Here is a 21,549-nt window from a genome sequence, read left to right on the forward strand (position 1 = left end):
GTTAGATTTAATATCTTTATAATATCTTTATAATGTAAAAATTAAATACATGATAATCTCTATAAATTACAATATTTTCTGATCTAGAATAAATAAATATTAAGATATTACATATGTTTAAAAATAATGTACATATTAAATTCTTAAAACATTGTTTGAGAAATAAGATCACACCTCAACCTCTGTACAAAATGAGTAATTTTAATGTCAATTTTTATCATCATATCGGCTCAAAAATTCTTACGTTATAAAGAATTCTTTGTCAACGACAGTTCAGTTTATAAAAACTGAACTTAATGACATGTATAGAAAGAATCAACATAAAAGAATGTATCTTTTCTGTCTTATTAACGATCTATTTCATTATCTATCTGAAATGATTTGCGATGAATTTCTAAACACATAAGAAAAATCTTGTTTTTTATTTTACATCAGAGAAAATAAAAAAATAGATAACAATTAAATGGTAAACAAAAAAACAAGAAACGCGTAATCATAAGAATTAAACCAATTGTTGAAAAATGTTTCAATATTAAACCAATCAAGAATATTAAGGATATTATTATGTTGATGAGAAAGACACCTAATATAGAGTCTTTCAATAGGGACGCTCGAAATTAGATCATAGTAACCATGTTGTTAAAGTGACATCTGTCAAATTTGTTGTGAATTGTTTAGTAATGTATGGCAAATCACATGGAAGGAATCATAGTATTGAGCAACGTGTGCAAATCATAAAATTTTATTATCAAAATCAGTATTCCGTTCGAGAAACGTTCCGCGCATTACGTGATTTTTATCCTCATCACAACCGTCCTGACGAGTCGACTATTCGACATTTGGTGACCAAATTCGAGTCAACCTGTTCGATAAATAATCAGCCAACACCAGTACGCCGAAACGCAAGGTCTGCTGAATCATCGCTGCTGTGCGTGAGAGTGTACGGGAAAACCCGAGGCAGTCAATTTCTCGTCGTTCACAAAAACTTGGCCTTTCTGTGACTTCAACTTGGTGAATTTTGTGTCGGGACTTGGGTCTGCACCCCTATAAAATTCAACTGACCCAGGAACTTAAGGTAAACGACCATAGACAACGTCGTTCGCTGATTGGGTTCTGGAGCAGTTGGAAGTTAACCCAAATTTCGCTAAACAAATCATCTTTAGCGATGAGGTCCATTTTTGGATGAATGGATATGTGAACAAGCAAAATTGTCGAATTTGGAACGATATCAATCCACGCGAGATACATCAGCTCCAAATGCATCCCGAGAAAGTCACTGTTTGGTGCGGATTTTGGTTTGGCGGAATCATCGGTCCGTACTTCTTCCAAAACGAAACGGGCGTTGCCACAACCGTCAACGGCGCTACAGATCAATGATAAGCAATTTCTTGTGGCCTAAAATGGATGATATGGATATTAATAACATGTGGTTCCAATAGGATGGCGCTACGTGCCACACATCGCATGCCACGATGGACATTCTGTACGAGCGATTTGAGGGCATGGTTATCTCGCGCAGCGGCAACGTGAACTGGCCACCGAGATGGTGTGATTTAACGCCTTTAGATTTCTTCCTTTGGAGCTATCTTAAATCGCAGATCTATACGAATAAACTGCAAACAATTGATGCTCTCAAAGTCAATATAACAAACGCCATTCAGCAAATTCAGCCAGATTTATGCGAGAAAGTTATCGAAAATTGGACCGCCTGAATACGTGTTACCAAGCGAAGCCGCGGCGGACATTTGAGCGACGTTATATTCCATACTTAATGCCATAAAATATTCTTTCAAATAAAAAAAATTGAGTGGATATCTCATATACAATTTGTTTTATTTATATTTAAAAATCGAGCGTCCTCGAAAGACCCTACAGTATTAATCATTCGACATAACATACATTTCACAATATTTTCCCATCCTCTGCAATTTCTGAACACAGTTCAACTTTTAACAAACGTTCCTCGTTATTATACATCCCAATGCTTTTTCGATTTCTAATATTTTCTCTTCCTTTTTCAATTAAAAAGAAATGATTTATCAATCTTTCCTCAGTTATTATTCCTCACGACATCCAATATTTCTTACAACTTGGAGAAAGTTTTGCTTTACCGAACGAAAATAACATAATTTTCGAATGCATTAAAAGCATTAAAAATAATATCCGTGAATTTCCCATAAAAGGATAAAAGGATAGAAGAAGAAGACAAACTACTTAATACTACTTAATACCGATCCTTAACAATATTGCAACTTCTCTTTTCATTCATCTATTGGCAAAAAACTATCATATTTAAACAGTAACAAAAAAGTTTATAACATCACACTTTAACATCACTTTCACTCATACAGATAAAGGTAACGTCACGGTAACTCTGGACAAAGATTTTTATATTAAATAAATTAATGATATACTTCAAGATAAAGAGACTTGAAATTATTAAAAAAGATTCCATCAGAAAACTCACGTCTCTTAAAAAATTGTTATCAGACTGAAAAAAGATGCAATTACATCAGTGATTCTCAATATAAACAATTACTTAATACAAACGGGTATCTACCGAGGGCTTATGCAGTGCCGAAAATACATAAACTGAAATTATTCGTTCAAGATCATCATTTCCTCGTTAGGTAGCTCGCTGTATGCCTCAGCAGCTTATTTGAACAATAGATTGTTTGAGTCAATTCCGACAATCACATAAAACACAACTTGAATTTGTCGATAACCTGAGAGACATATAGAACAAAATCATAAACTCATTTCACTAGGTGTAGTAGTTTTATTTACAAATATTCTCATGGACACAGCTTTAGATTGTGTTAGTGACAATTGGTCCTACATCTCAAAAAGTGCAATATTTCAAAAGCTGATTTTCTGACGATGATTTGATTTATTCTTGACTCTACTTATTTTATATTTAACGATATTATTTACAATCAGAGTTTCGGTACCCCTGAGTTCTCCATTGTCACTCATTATTACGGACTTGATGCAAAGATTGGAGAGAATAGCATTAAGTTTGTATAATGACCAGATACTTTTTTAATATCGATATTCTTCTTTTTTATTGTCGACGATGTATGAGCTGCAGTACCTTCACTCATTATTGAACCCATGTTTAATAGCTTTAATTCGATATATCCTCGTTTTTCAATTCACGATTGAAATGAGCGATGAATCATTGAATTTCCTAAATGTAAAAATTACAATTAAAAATAACATTAACATTTGATTGGTATCAAAAATCTAGTTTTTCTGGGAGATATTTAAATTTTTTTCTCAAATTATCCGTTATCCCAAAAAAGAGATACAATCCACATATTATCCCTTCACATGTTGCAAATGGCTAATTGACTGCTATCTGATATTAGTTAAACTTGCATTATTTATTAAAAAATAGTCAAAAAAAATTATTTTGTCAAACAAAATAAAATTTAAATTTAATAAAAAATAGAATTCGAAAAATTTCCCTGACAATTTCAATAAAATTCCATGAGAATTCCAAGATTTTCAAGGCTAAAAAAAATTCCCTGAAAATTCCAGGTTTTTCGCGATAGAAGACATCCTGATTATACAATTGAGTCTCTGTATTGTAATATTCGATAGCTTGGGCTAGAAAAATTTTTTGCTATAAGAAAAGAGATCTTCCTTTTCTTGCAAAGGTGTATTCGATGTAAAATATATTGAATTCCAATCTTTTTTTCAAGATTTAAATTTTGTCTGCGAGCTTGTTTTTCTAATCTAACAAATCACTTAAATAATTTAAATCTAAAGCTGCAAAAAGACTAACCAAACTATTCACAATTAGTTTCTCACATCGATTCATTTAAAGAAAATTGTTGAAAAATCAAATCAAAAATAATATATTTCATTTTTATCCATCTTGCCAAATTATCTTCGAAAAACATAGCATAAATTGTAATTTTCAAAAATATTTATTTTTAATAGAATTCCTGATAAAAACCAATTTGGTACGTATTTCAAAGATTTTGATATTTATGATTATCTTTAAGAAAGATTTAATCCTTTTTGGAAATCCTCTCATTGCGCAAATCGAGAAACAAAACTTAGATCTTCAGAAAAAACTTCACGATTTGCAATCTTTCTCTAAAAACGATCAGAAAAGAGTGAATTTTTCTTTAAATGCATCAGATTATCTATCTTTCAGAAATTTTCATTTTATTTTCTCCATATTTCTCCATATATTTAGCAAATGCTTTTCTAAAATCAAGATTGCCACAGAAAATAAATTTTAAAATTCCTTGACTTTTTCAGATTTTCTAGATGAGAATGGAAAACTTTCTAATATAAGATATGTAAATTTTGAGAATTGTAGGAAATTTAGCATATATTATTAAAAACAACGCAAAAAAAGATTAGTAGCATACTAAAATTTTGGGTGCAAATTCAAGCCAACGAAAAATAAATTAGTATTGGAAAAAAGAATGCAGTTAAAAAAGGGCAATCAAATAAAAATACTGAATAAAATATAAATTTTAATTATTTTGTTAAAATCGTTTAAAGTGTGCAAGTTTTGAATGTATTTCATATACTATAAACATAAGATATATAAAAAAATTATAATAATTATCTGAAATAGGAGCAGTTTAAGAAAATTGAGCAAATTTCAAAATCCCAAACTTTTTTTACATTTCCCCCTGACTTTTCTCGGTTTTCCATGACCATTGTAATTTCCTGGTTTTCCAGGTCTGTGACAACCATGAAAATGAAATTGATTAAAAATGATAAACATTCTTCTTTGATCGATGCATCATTATCCTCGTTGATGCGAATTACTTCTTCCAAAATTTCTGTAAATGTATCATCTTTAATGAAATCATGCAAACGACCTAGAAAATCTAATTAATATTTTTATATAAATTGATTTATGCAAATCATATCAATTTCTTTTGATTTCTTGTTTATTTATATGTGTATATTTTGCTATACAAAATTTGGTCTTCCTGCCAAGCCATTCATCATCTTCTTTAGTGGAATAGCCTACTGGGGAAACTTTTAAAAAATGCATTAACAATAGTACTTCACGGGTGATGTGGAAAACTATTGTAAAGAAATCTAATCTCTCTATTATACACATATTACTATATTATTATAGAGCATATTAATACATTAATAATAGAAAATTTAGTACTTGATTTTTAAGAAAATAAAAATTATTATTTAGTAAGAAAAATATTCTTTAATGATAAAAGATATGATCCCAATATATTTGAGAGAGACGCTCCTGAGTCAGAGTCACGTGACAATTAGCGACTCGGCCGCTGAGACTCGAGCGGTAGTGGGGAATCGCTCAATGGAATCAGGGTATCGATCATGTAACTTTTTCTCTAGAAACATAAAAAGTAAAATTTTTATGCATGTATATGTGTACATCCAAGGATTTCGATTCTTTCCTTCGGAAATTTTCATTTTAAACTGAGAAATGACCACTTTTCTACATTAATGCTTATAATCCACGATTAACAACACGACTAAATCTTAGGTTCGCTTACAATTTGACGTAGAGACGAAATAACCTGAATTTTTTGAAGTTTTAAAAAAGTAAGGGAAAGAATCGAAATTTTTGAGTATAATATACATGCACATGATCGATACCCAGACCGAAATGTGCATTTAGTGCTGAACATTGCTGTTTTAAACATCTGCGATTCGTGTTCTTAACTGTCTACTGTTTGTCCTACATGTGATGCACCGCAATCGTTATACGATCGTTATTAATTTTACAACAATATTGTTTTTCAACATATGAGATCGAAGATCTTTATGTATCTTGTATCTTTTCTAAAATTGATTAAATTGATTAAATTTTTCTGACAAGTTCTGAATGTAGGGTACAGTAAACCACGATGGAATTATCGATGAATTATTGACTTCATCTGAATGATCTGCATTTGTAACTATAATAGTTTTGACTCTGCTATTGATTGTATGAAAAATCAATTTGAGAGGATAGTCATTCACTAGCAAGATATTATACTTGTTAGAGATATTTATTATACTTTTTATCGTGGAAATCGGAAGATAGTAAGATGGCTCTATCTGTTAATCCAATTTCCTAGCTTAATTAACAATTATCAGTGTGTAATTTTGTTTTCATCCGATCTCTTTTCGTTAAATATTAATTATAAACAAATTAAGTTATAAATAAAATTATATAAAATTATAAACAAATGGAAATAAATCGCTTTTTCATTTTCTAGTTTAATTAACAAATACCAGCGTATAATTTCGTTTGGTCTCATTTTGTTAAATATTAATTATAAACAAATAGATATAAATCACTTTTTATTATCATTTCCTAGTTTAATTAACAATTATTAGTATATAATTTCGTTTCCATCCGATGTCCTTTTATTAAATATTAACCTTAGTATGACATTGTTACTTTTAGTTACCTTCCTGATACTATCTAGATACTAGGACTTTTGAAACCTGCTTTGTCACGTATCTCTGGATTGAACACGTATTTTTTAGCTCAAAACATATGAAATTTATACCTCGAAGTCAGACAAAGACAGATAAATATGAATCGAATAAATAATATTTAATTATTTTTAATTAATTATTTTTAATTAATTACAATCTTTTAAAAAAATTTTATTGGAAAAATTCGCAAAAAATGACTACTTTGGATAATAAATTTTCAAATTTTTAAATTCTGACTGGACTGCCTAGCCCCCCCCCCATAAACATTGTTTTTTTGTTAAACGGAACGGCGCAAAATTTTTTGTTTGCAGATATGAACAGCGCATAAATAGCGCATTATTTCATAATTTTTTCATTAAGATTTGGTTAAGTGGGAGAACCAATTAGGCAAATGTACTTGGGACCCACCAGCTTGTAAGTTTTCGGCGTTTTAGGTATCTCTTTATTTTTTATTAAATATATGTTTACATAAGTTAAGTTTCGGAGAATATAAAAGTAAGTAATACAGAAATAATTACGGAAATATTGAATTAAAAAGAATTATTTCAATATAATAAATAATAGAAATTTTATAATCTCTTTGTCACTCTTTGGAAATCACTCGGCCAGGGCGAATGTATGCTTTAGAGCGAATATTGCATCATTTTCCAAACTAAATTCTAGAAAACTTAATGATATATACTATAATATTTACACTCCTTATACAATCCTTTATCTACTATTTTATATTGTTTAAATAATAAAATTTTATTTATTAATTGTAAACTTATAATATAAGGATTTTTCAAAAATATCGATAGTATTTAAATAATTATACTTTTTTGAGCGATTCTTATCGTACTACCTTTTTTTTGTTAGTCCAAAGAGTCAATTAAAATAATCTTACAAGTTTTTGCTTGAACATCGTGGGGAGCTGAATAGGTAATCAGTCAGCCCCCCCCCCCCCTCGTTAAAAACAATCGATTTGAAAAATCAAATACACAGGACTTATGCGCTATTTATGCACTACTACTTCCAAGCATTTTCGATTTTTATGCTGCAACCCTTAATTGTGAAGGGTTGCAGCGCAAAAATCGAAAATGCTTGGAAATAGTAGCGCATAAATCAAAGAATTATTTTGCATAGTCGGAGTATTTTTTTGCAATTTTAAACGACTTAGGGAAGGCTTTATGGCTGTTCGCTCCAAGAGTGCCTCAATTGCAAAAATCGAAAATACTTGAAAGTAGCGTATAAATAGCGCATAAATCCTGTGTATTTGATTTTTTAAATCGATTGTTTTTAATGGTGGGGAGCTGACTGGACTGCCTAGCCCCCCCCCCCCACAAAAATTTTTTTGCTAAACGGAACGGCGCAAAATTTTTTGTTTGCGGATATGAATAGCACATGAATAGCGCATTATTTCATAATTTTTTCATTAAGATTTAGTTAAGTGTGGGGGCCAGCTAGGCAGACATGTCTTAAGTATCCTCTTTCGTGCATTCTCACATTGAAAATATTGCAAAAAAATATCCTTGTAGGTTTACCATATTTATGGACAGTCAAAGTTTTTTTCAGCCACAATCTGGGTCTTCAAATTATAAAAAAGTTACAGCAATATAAAAAATCGCATAGGATATTGAATCTAGGGTTAAGTTATAAACAGATGAAGATCGAGATCGAATAAATCACTTTGTCATTCTGGTTTATTAATTAACAAATATAGTGTATAATTTCGTTTCTGTTCGATCTTTTTTTGTTAAACATTATTTATAAACAAATAGAGATAAATCGCTTTTTTATTATCATTTCCTAGCTTAGTTAACAAACAAATATCAGCATATAATTTCGTTTTCCTCTGATTTTCTTTTAAATAATAAGTTATAAACAATTGGAGATTGATATCGAATAAATTGTCTTGTTGTTATCATTTCTCCTAGCTTAGTTAACAAATATCAGTGTATAATTTCATTTCCATTCGATCTCTTTTTGTTAAATATTAAGTTATGAATAAATAAAGATCGAGGTCGCTTTTTATTATCATTTTCTAGTTTAGCAATTACCAGCGTATAATTTCCACCACTAATCACAAAATTTTAGGCGACAAAGGTGTTATAACAAGCGCCCCGCACCGCGCACGAGCCTCTAAACGTCATAACTCGAACGTGCAGGTCTCCGATCAGCGCTTCTAAGCCATCTAGTGCTAGACGATGCAACCGTGTATTCTGGGATCTGATCGATGATAATTATAACGACGTATCTGAATCTGATGATCTGAATAGTTATTGATCCGAACTTTGCATCGCAATATCTTTGCTCGTAGGATACATAGAGAAAAAATAAAAACATTTTCATATATTCCAAGCGGATGCAATCGATTGAGCACACTTAGAACTTGATCGATTTAGCTCATATGAGGGGTCTACAACAGCGGAAGTTATAGAGGCTTGAAGTCGTAGAAAATTAACCAATCACAGTCGAATATGAGAAGAATAATCGATTGTGATTGGTCAGTTTTTTACGATTTAAGATCCTATGACTGCTACGACTTCTATTGTAAATCCCACATTATTGAGATTATATAATCTCGCTTCCTCGCCGGCTCGCGTAAAGGAAGCACGATAGTATCGCTGTGCTTGACTTAGCGCTGAGACACTACCGTGTCTAGATATATAATTTTGAGCTAACAAAGTACCGCAAAACTATAGTCCCCCAACCCAATATTAAGGGAAAATTACACTATAAAATTTTAAATATGGTCTAATTTTATTGATTATGAAAGACATAGATAAATTTATAGAATCTTAATGAACTAGATATATTAAATAATGATGTATTTAATTTGAAAATATTAGGTGTACAACTTTGCTTCCGCCGTTTTCCTATAGATGGCTTTAGCGATAAATGGTGGTCGAAATAAATAGATCATAGACGTCATACAATAAACTTGGGCATCTGTCAACATAACCCCATAGAAATCCCATTAGTCGATTTGTGTCTGCATCATGAAGTTATTCTCGATTGAAAATGTCAGTTTACGAGCCAAATTCTCGTCATTTGCGGGAGGTTTTAATTTTTTACTTCAATATGAAGAAATCTGCGGCTGAGGCTCGAATGCTCTCAAATACTTACGGTGAGGCCGCTATTAGTGAAAGAACGTGTGAGTGGTTTCAACGCTTCAAGAACGGTAATTTTGTCCAAGATCAAGCTCTGGTGGGACCAGCTCGGCGTAGTATATTATGAACTGTTAAAACCGACTGAAACAATCACAGGTGATCGGTATCGAACGCAATTGATGCGTTTGAGCCGAGCATTGAAAGACAAACGGCCACAATACAACGAGAGACACGATAAAGTGATTTTGCAGCATGACAATGCTCAACCCCACGTTGCGAAAGTGGTCAAGACATACTTGGAAACGTTGAAATAGGAAGTCCTACCCCACCCGCCGTTCTCCAGACGTTGCTCCCTCTATCACTTGTTTCGATCAATGGCACACGGCCTGGCTGACCAGCACTTCCGATCTTATGAAGAAGTAAAAAATTGGACTGATTCCTAGATAGCCTCAAAAGATGACCAGTTTTTCAACGCGGGATTCGTACGCTACCCGAAAGATGGGAGAAAATAGTGGCCAGCGATGGACAATACTTTGAATCATAAATGTATAACCAGTTTTTTACAATAAAGCCTCGAATTTCGGAAAAAAAACGGCGGAAGTTATACACCTAATAATAATTTTGTTTCCAGATACTTGTTTCATTTCTAAGTTGTTTCAGCTTCCGAATTTAGATTTATTCTACTATTATCTACTATTATTAGTAGAAAATTTATCAGTACAAAACTTATCTTTTTAAAAAAGGTAGAAAGGCATTAAGAATGCGTATTCTTCTGAGAGAAATGTGTACTAAATAATTAATTCATATATTGTTTATTCATAAGAAGACGTTGAACACTACAAAATGTATGATATCAGTATAAATAAATTTATCTTTTTAAGAAAAGGTGAAAAAGCGCTGTATGTACTGCGAAAAAAAATTTATTATTAAAAAAGAAATCTAAGTTCCAAGTAATAATGCGTCTATTAATTTACATATGATAATATGTATTTTTATATTGCAATTTAAATAACATACGTTAATACTATTATATTAGCACTACAAAACACTTATAAAGAACTATTTAAAAAAAAAGTAAAAAAGGATGCAAACTGCATATATCGAACAAAAGGCTGGTATACCAATTAAAATTAAAATTAGACTGATTTGTAACATCACATGATAGTATCTTTAATTAAAAAAAATAAAACCTAAGTGATATGTATATTTGTCGCTAAGTTAAAATCCTACAGACAATACTACTTTGAATGATGCGTATCAGGTATATAAAAGATTTGACATCAATAATAGGCGCTAAATTTTCGTTTTTAATAATTGTTACCTCTCAATTCAAATTATATATGAATCTTGAATAAATTTCTGTTGCACGAAATTAAAAAATAATATTTAAATCCCAACTGAATTATCTTCATTAATTTGTATGGTGGAAACTAAATGATACGTGTTTTTGTAATATGACATAATTGCATCTTGTGTTTGCGTCTTTATTTATTATTTTCTATTTAACTTTAATAATATGTATTATTTGTATAAAAGATTTGATATCAATAACTGGCGTCAAGTTAAATTCCGTACAATTTTATGGATCATTTATATAAAAGATTTGATATAACATTTGGCGCTAGGTTAAATCCGAATCAAATAGAGAATATAATCCAAGTTTTACAATGAAATCTATATATTTTCTTGAAGGATCTTCCTATTCTAATTCAAATGGTTTTAATTCTTCTTATATGAAATTTTTATATCATAATTCATTTACAATAACATAATACTAAAAACATGAATGTGATATTTAAATAAATATGAAAAATAAGAAACATTCCCATGAGAATAAAAGTACCAGTATATGTATACATGCAATTGCGTTATAGAGTCGTATAAGTTCGAAAGTTGTGCGAACTATTAGAATTAAGTTGAAGACAAATAAGTTTAGACTTATAAGACATGCGTTATGAAAAACAAAAAAGAAATAATAAACAGTAAACTTTATTTTTATTCAGTGTAAAATTCAGATTAATTTTATTATTACATTATAATTATCTTTTACTATTAATTTTTATTAATTTTTCTTCAAATTTAAAAACTTTTATTAAATTTATTAAAATAGAATAATTATGAAAATTGATAACACGATATACATTTTCAATTTTAAATATATATTTTAATTTTAAATGTCACTGTGATTTACATATTTATGGAATGGAAGATTTTAATGAGAAATTAACAGCGAAAAATTAAAAAATTTAATTTAAATAAAAAAATTTTCATGTAAAAACTCTTGGCGTTGCTGGATTTCCAAATATAATGACAAAATACTAAAAACATAAATGCAATAATAATATAAATATTAAGAAGTACATAATTTTCATCATACTGGAGATATTCCTTTTATTTTCATTTTTACACTAAAAATTTATTTTTACGTTAAAATAAAAATAAGTACAACCTCTAATGGCTTTGATCTTGATAAATTATCCAAGACATAATTCTGAATAGCATTTAAGAGATTTTAGCCGTCGGTCGGACACCTTACGTAATGCTAAATGCCGGTGGCATTAACTTTCAAGCCTTGTAACTCGAAAAGTACGTAATGTAAGTAATGAAAAAGAACTTTATTTAATGTTTTGAAAAGCTCTTGACAGCAGCTATTAGATTCTGCCATCAAAAATTGTTTCATTAAAAAAAAATCGATGTGACCTTCGTGACTTGTCACTCAAGATCAAATCAATGATTGTTTTTATGTCCCTCTTCGAACCATATAACTTTTTGTTTAAAACATTTTTCCGTATCTACTATAATTTTCGAGAAATCTTAATGAATTATTTAAAATGGGATTGGACTTTTGAAATTAAATTATTAATAGAAAATTAAGCAAACGAGAGTTTGGTGCAGTATTCAATGCACAATTATTAATTCTATGTATATACAATATAAATTATATTTTTGACTTGCTGTTACACTCGAACGTATCGACCACTTCTTCAGCAAGATCAACGAAGAAAAAGAAATATAATAAAGTTTCCACTCTCCTGTGTCAGACGAGTCCCTACTCAGCTGTGTATTTCCAAATGCTTCACACAAGGTTTACAAAACTGATGACGAATATAATGGAATAACAGATGCCTATAAGTTGTTAAAAATTAGTCTTTAAATTATTATCAGCAATATCATCATGAAAATTCACCTGAACAGGAGTGTGAAATAACAATTTAATTACAAATTAAGCAAGTTTCCATATCAATTTTATAAAATTCTTTAACGAGATAACATTGTAGCTATGTTCTGTATCAGAGTTATGATTTAAAAATTATTTGCGAAAATACAAAAGTGAAAAACATAAATAAATAAATAAATAATATTTTATATATGTAACAAAATATTAGCTGCTTGTAAAGTTATCAACAATTGAGAATTAAAACTTATTTAGAATGTCGACATACGTATGATCGAGACATTCAGTCTGATTGTCTGATTGTAAATTTATACTATTTTTTGCAGCTTGATAAATAACATTTCGGATATTTATTTAAATATTTTTTGGTATCTATTGGTGTGCATTAAGTTTAAGGGATTTTTTGTAAAAATACGGCTTTATTGTGAAAAAATGGTTACAAATTAATCATTCAAAATATTGCTAGCCACTACTTTTTTCCATCTTTCTGGTAACAGATGGATTCCACATCGAAAGAACGACACATCTTTTGAGGCTATCCACGAATCGACTCATTTTTGGTATCTTCATAAGAAGGGCTGCTCAGACAGGCCATGAATCATCGATCGAAATAGATTGTAATCGGAAGGAGCAATATCTGGAGAATACGGCGGGTGTGTAGAACATCCCAGTTAAGCGGTTCTAATGTTTCTTTGATCGGTTTCGCAACATGTGGCCGAACGTTATCGTGTTGGAAAATCACTTTGTCGTATCTTTTCGCGTCTGGCCGTTTTTGTTTCAATGCTCGACTCAATTACATCAATTGTTGTCGGTAGCGTTTCCCCAGTGATGGTTTCGTTAGTTTGGAGCAGCTCATAATATATTACACTCAGCTAATCCCACCAAATACAGAGCATGAGCTTGGCGCCATGAATATTCGGCTTTGCCATCGATGTTAATGATTCACCTAGTTTGTATTACTTTTTGCGCTTCGGATTATCGTAGCGTATCCATTTTTTATCACCTGTCACGATACGATGCAAAAAACTTTTTCTTCTGTGTCTTTGAAGCAACAATTCACAGGTTATTTTGTGCCTTTCGATATCCCTTGGCTTCAACTCGTATGGCAATTTCTTTGCTTTTGAATCATTCCAATGGCTTTCAAACATCTGGAAATCGTTGATTAACATTTAATGATTCTGCAAGTTTTTCTTGTTCCGTTTGACTCTGTTCTTGATCGAATAAAGCTTCCTCATCTTCAAACTTTTTCGGCTGATCTGGACGTTTCTTGCCTTCCCTGTCACCTTTTTTATAGCGTCAGAAGTACCTGTTGAAATCGATGTAGTATAATCATCATAACTTCCGACAATATTTGTTGAGCAGCACTTTTAGCAGCACTTTTCTTCAAATGGAAGCGAAAAAGCAAAGCTTCTCGCAAATTGCGATTGTTGGCACAAAATTCGACATATTCAATGCTCAAAAATACAATGTTGTTTACACTTCAATTCTAACATCAGATAACCTTTCCATCAATTCAAAATTTCCTTTATATGAAGCTGGAAGCTTCAGGAATATTCTTATGGATAATTTTATGTAGGAAGGAAGCTAAGGAATATAATGTTCTGCTATTGGAAGGATGATTATTCTTAACGAGTAGTTGGGCTTGTGAACCTTAGGTAAGCCATAACATCTTGAAAGGATGCCATCCGTATTGTATAATTTTTTGTAATCGGTATAGTTCCGATTTTTTCATCTCATAAATAACTCCCTTAAATTATTTGTAAGAGTTTTCGACGAATTTTTCTTGACTATGACATAAGTATCAGTGTCACTGACATTGCATGCATTTTCTGTTTATATTCTATACCATATTCTACCTATGATATTTCCCTTGTCTGCGTAAAGGTAATGTCGAGATGCTTAATCATAAATTTTTTTTGTCATATTTGACATTTTGGAAATTTGATTATTAACTAGATTTGAATTTTTACATGATGAAAATAAATTGTTGATAACAGGAATCGAACAGTTTCTGATCGTTAAATGTTTATTTATATTTATTTTCCTAGTATTTTCAATATTTTTAATAAATTCTAATATTGTTTTTTGTGAATTTTGTACCGATAGTGAAAAGAAAAATGAATCAAAGAAAAATGTAGTGTATCAAATTTCATGTAAGGATTGCGACGCAATCTATGTAAGACAAACGGGCAGAAAACTTAAAATCAGAATCGCAGAACACAGGAATCACATAATAATAAATAGAATCATTCCCCAATCAGTAATCACAGGTCATAGATTGCATCACGATTACGAATTTGATTGAACGAATGTAAAAATCTTCGATACCGAAAATATTTAAATAAATGTTTAACATCCGAAATGTTATTTAAATTTTTTTTCAAAAACTGCAAAAATATAGTATAAATTTACAATCAGACACTGAATGTCTCAATCATGCGTATGTCGACATTTTAAATAAGTTTTAATTTTCAATTGTTGGTAACTTTACACGGCATCTAATAATATTTTGTTCTTATATATAAAATAATGTTATTTATTTATGTTTTTCCTTTGTATTTTCGCAAATTTTAATTTTTAAATCATAACTCTGATATAGATTAGACATAGTTACAATGTTATCTTAAAGAATTTTATAAAATTGACATGGAACTTGTTTAATTTGTAATTAAATTGTTATTTCACCTCCTGTTCTTCAGGTGAGTCTTCACAATTTTCAGCTGATAATAATTTAAAGACTAATTTTTAACTTATGGGCATCTGTTATTCCATTATAGTCATCATCAGTTTTGTGAACCTTGTGTAAAGCATTTGGAAATACACAGCTGAGTAGGGATTCGTCTGATACATAGGAGAGTGAAAACTTTATTATACTTCTTTTTCTTCGTTGATCTCGTTGAGAATGAAGTAGTCAAAATGTTCGAGTGTACAATCAAATATAATTTATATATATATATATATATTATTATATATATTGTTATTGGGTTGTCCGGAAAGTTGCCGATTTTTGGTAGATGGCGTAAGAAGGTCTGAATATATTAGAACGATTGAAAACAAATGACATGCGTACATATCGTAAAAGACGATACTTCAGGCATACTTGGAAAAAAATTTGGTTGCAATACATTAATGAAACTTTGAATATGGAAGAAAACAAAGTGCATTTTAGGCATTTAATGCTTTTCTTTTACCGGAAAGACAAAAATGCCACACAAGCGGCAAACAAGATATGCACTCTTTATGGCGAAGATGTAGCTGAAAGAACTGTGCGGAAGTGGTTTGCTATTGGGAGTACAAATTAGTTAGGTCCGTTTTTTTGTGCATTTATTTCAAAACAAAATGAATGAACAAATTAATTAAAGTATTGTCCATCGCTGCCTATTTTTTCCCATCTCTCTGGCAATTTTCGAATTCCACCTCGAAAAAATGCATTCGTCTTTGGAGGCGATCCAATTTTGGAGATCCAATTTCCAATTTCTGCGAAAGAAATGAATCGGTGACTTGCCAAATGCTGCATCTTTCGGAACAATCAATAATCAGAAGGAGCAATGTCCGAAGAATACAGCGGGTGCAGTAAAGTATCCCATTTGAACATTTCCAAATATTTTTTTACGACTTTAGTGACATAAGGCTGAGCGTTGTTATGAAGAAGAATAACTTTATCACGTCTTTACTCGTATTCCGGCCGTTTTTCTCGCAATGCACGGCTCAAATGAATCAATTGTAGCCGATAATGATCACCCGTAATGGAATCGTCAGGTTTCAGCAGCTCATAGTAAACAAGACTCTTTTGGTCCCACCAGATACAGTGCATGATCTTCGAACCATGAATGTTCGGCCGTGTTGATGTCGAGGTCGATGGCAACGATTGACCGGGCTTAGCATAGTATTTTTTCTTCTTGAATTGTCGTAGAATATTCACTTCTCATTTCCAATCATAATCCGATACAAAAAACCTTTTCTCTATTATCTTTGAATCAGCTGTTCGCAAGTGAAAAATCGCCTTTCAACGTCTCTCGGTTTCAGTTCATAAGGCATCCAATTTCCTTGTTTTTGAATCATTCCCATGGCTCTCAATCGTACAGAAACGGCTTGTTGAGTTATCCCCAATGATTCTGCAAGCTCCTCTTGCGTTTGATTCTGTTCTGATCTTCTTCGAGTAATGCCTCTAATTCTTTGTCTTCGAATTTTTTTGGCTGTCCAGAGCGAGGCTTGCCTTCAACGCTGAAATCTTCATCCTTGAAACCATTCCCTACATGATTTATCAGTTGGAGCAGTGTCACCATAAACTTCGACAAGCATTCGATGGGCTTCAGCCGCACTTTTCTTTCAATTAAAGCAGAAAATCAAAATCTCCCAAATGCAAATGCTGCTTGGTTAACACAAAATTTGACATTTCAAACACAATAAAAATCAAGATTTTTGTATTAATAATATGAAACTCAAAGCGATATAAACTGAATATTATTATAGCAGATGTTTAACCTCTCTGAAACCGCCAAAATCAGCTGTCACTATGAACCATTCACAACAGCTGAAGCTATTTTTAGGGAAATGGACCGAACTAATTTGTATTCCCAATAGGTTTAAAACTGGTGATTTCAACCTTGAAGCTCAAGAACGCCCGGATAGGCCCTCCACCACAGATAAAGATCAGATTAAAACACTGATCGAGAATAACCCACGCTATACGACACGTAAATTAGCAGAAATGTTGAATATGTCAAAATCCACCATCCATAAGCATTTTATGAAGCTTGGCTACATAAACCGTTTTGATGTATGGGATATGATTTAACGGAGAAAAATCTGATGGATTGCATTTCCATTTGCGACTCTATAAACGTAACGAGGAGATATCATTTTTGAAGCAAGTAGTGACGGGGGATGAAAAATGGATCATTTACAATAATGTTGAGCGAAAAAGATCTTGAGGAAAGCGGAATGAATCACCTTTAGCCACCCCAAAAGCCGGTCTTCATCCAAAGAAGGTCATGCTCTGTGTCTAGTGGGATTGGAAAGGGATCCTGTATTATGAGCTTTTACCAAACAACGAGACGATAAATTCAGAGAAGTCTTGTTCCCAATTAGACGAATTGAAGACAGTAATTGAACAAAAACGTCCAGAAATAGCGAATCGGAAAGGCGTCGTGTTTCATCAGGACAATGCACCGCATGTATCTTTGATAACTTGACAAAAGTTGTTGGAGCTTGGTTGAGATGTTCTACCCTATCCACCATATTCACCAGACCTCGCGCTCTCTGATTTCCATCTATTTCGATCATTACAAAATATTCTTAATGGAAAAAGCTTCAATTCTTTGGTCGAGGTAAAAAATCACTTAGAAAAGTTTTTCGCTGAAAAACCTGAGAGATTCTGGAAGGACGGAATTTTCAAGTTGCCCGAAAGATGGAAAAAGGTTGTAGAACAGAATGGCATCTATATAATTTAATGTATACTAAAATTTAAATCTTCTGCGTTTCAATTTTCCTTCAAAATCGGCACGAACTTTCCGGACAATCCGATATTTATATATATGTTTATATATATATTATTATATATATTTATATACATAGAATTAATGATTGTGCATTAAATACCGCATCGAACTTTCATTTTCCTTCTTTTCTACATTATTTAAAAATGGGACATCCTGTATATATATTTGTAGATTTTTCTGGTAGTGTATTCTTATAGTATTTCATGTTGTGTATAGTATTTCATGTCACTCTAACTTGTGTTAAATGTAAACACAATTAATTTCAAAATCTATCATTGTTCATTAGAATACAAAATTTCTTTGCAGAGCATTTAAACGACCTATTTTATTAGTTTTGAAATGTTGCCCAAGCTTTCCTAGATAAATATGCATTTTTTCATGAATACGGACTTCTAAAAGATATATCATCATTTATATTTATATTTTATCATTTATATTTTAAAGGTGTCCATTCAAAGCTAATTTTGACCATTTTTGACCATTTTTACACCTTTCTTTCAGGTTATTTACCTGATGTATTTGATAAATTTTAATATTTTTCTATCATTTTTAATCAATTTCTATTGGTCATGTTTTATCATAATTAATAGTTATATTAATAGTTTTAATCATAAATTTCATATTATTTTTAAAAAAAGTTTTTATAATTATTAAAATATAATTTTTTATTATACTTTTATAGAATTAATTTACATATTCATATATAATTTATTAATTACAATTATGCATTGGAAATTTACAATTTTTGAATATCGGAATCGATGGAATTCGAATCTGGGATGATAGGCTAATATTGTAACGATGAGCTATAATCGTACGCTTGTGTGGATACTTTAGCATGTGATAGAAACATTTTTGGATTACGTTCTTATAAACATTAAGTCATGTTTCTAAACATTGTATCATATATCTTAAGTATCGTTTTAAATTTTAGATTACTTGATATAGATTTTCTATATTTCTCTATCATTTTCATTACATATCTTTATTATTGTTTTTAAACAATTTCTATCTGGTCACGTTTTATGAAAATTAATAATTAATAATATCCTATCCTTTTTTTGAATAATAAATTTCAGATTACTTATTTTAAATATTTGATAGATTTTCTATTCTTCTGTATCATTTTTGTCAGCTAAGATATCATTTTCAATCAGTTTCTATCAAAATTAGTAATATTCTTTCGTATTTTTAGTATTTTGTAAAGTGTAGAATCTTAAATTTAATTGTAATTGAAATTTACGATTAAGGACATGAGAATATTACTAACATATAGAATATTACTAATTTTGATAAAACATGACTAAAATAATTGATTAAAACCGACATTTCAGTTGTATGACAAAAAATATGAAAATAAAGGAAATGTTGTGTACTTTAGAGTTATCTGAAATTTACGATTAAAAAACATAACATATTATTAATTTTAATAAAACATAACCAGATAGAAGTAGATTTAAAACGGTATTTAAGTTATATAATGAAAACGATAAGACAAATATATAAAATTTATCAAATATAGCAGCATTATCAGATAACATTATCAAATAGCATTTATCAAATAGTCTGAAATTTATGATTAAAAATAATATTTAAGCTATGTGATAAAAACGATATAATGTTTCTAAGAAACTATATAATTTAATCCAGAAATGTATATATGTTAGAATATATATATATGTTAGAATAAGATAAATGTTATGGAAAAATTATCGCATCTTACTCTTGACAACATACCATAATGTAACATTTAGTTTATTAAGTATTAATTAATTATTCAATTAATTATTCAATGACCTAAATGAATAATTAATTATATAACAATGGGATAATTTTTCTATAACATCTATCTTATTTAAACATATAGAGATTTTCGGATTAATTATATAGATTCGTATAATCCTGTCGCTTATTTTATTAAATCAGATAATGTGACAGAGAAGTTTGTATATACAGTTAATTATTCTATCATTTAAATAAGATAAAATATAAAACAATAACATTTTACAGCTTTGTTATGTATGTTGAAACCTGCAAAATAATTGTTTAATGATTTGAAGGACATTATATTATCAACGATTATATTGTCAACGACAGGATACGATAATTTTTCTATAACATCTGTTTTATAGGGACATATTTGAAATTACAGGCTCGTTTAAACATCTTTTCGTTTATTTCTTAATCCGATTTAATAGTAATAAGATCATATAGAAAAGCTTGTGATCTCCGATAAATATTCTATTGTTTATTTAATATAAAATATAAGATAAAACGATAGAAATTTATAACTTTTTCTGTCATTATTTTAATATCCAATAGGTACGATAGGTTGTGATAAAAATTATATAAGATTTCTATTAGATTTCTATAAATGTCTATCGTTTCTTATTGGATTTTTTAAGCAGAGAAAAGTTCATTGACTATATTGCAGATTGAGAACGATTTATAGTGCAATTATATACGATAAATTTCTGTACGTATTACTATTCGGGAAAATCAGATGGAAATCTATGAAATTTCGTTATCGAATTTCGTATCTTTCATATACATTTTCAATAAGTTTTCCAATTTGTTATAAAATGATAAAATCTTATAGAATTGATTTTTTATTCCGCCGATAGAAACTCATTGAATAAATTTCAGATTGATAACGATTCATTTTGTATAGTAAAATTACGATAAATTCCGATAGGCTACTATTACTATTTTGAAAAGTAGTTACCCAAAGATTAAAGATTTATTAACAGATTTATCAATGAAATTCATTCATGAATTTCTTGGTTATCTTTAATCTTTAGATAACCAAGAAATTCATGAATGATATATTATGAAATCAGATCTTAATCGCGTTTAATAACATCGGTAATTAACCGTAATCCGTAAAACTAATCAATTACAGTCATCAACAATCATTCCATTTCTTTAGAGGAATAGTTATGACTGATCAATTTTATAATTATAGATGTTATTAAATTCGATTAAGATTGTCGTAAACAATAAAAAATGTTCAAATATAATAATGAATTTAATTTGAATGCTACATTTATTAAAAAGAAGGTTGAATAATGAATATTAAAAAAAACAAAATGGTATTGCAGTAATGATATTACAGATAAATCTAATAATTTTCACAACAACGCATCTAATAATAAAAATAAACCTTAAATACTGATGTATATATCCTATACTTAGTTCTAATCTGCACGCCGTATTGCTCGCACGTTCATTCACATTGATTATACTCTCATCGTATTTTGTTTCTAAAATTCTTTTAATCCTATTTGTACATTGTAGAAATTATTTATGTTTTAATACTTTATCATTATATTAC

This window comes from Atta cephalotes, assembly GCF_000143395.1.
Source record: "Atta cephalotes unplaced genomic scaffold scaffold00002, whole genome shotgun sequence".
NCBI classification, from domain to species: Eukaryota; Metazoa; Arthropoda; class Insecta; order Hymenoptera; family Formicidae; genus Atta; species Atta cephalotes.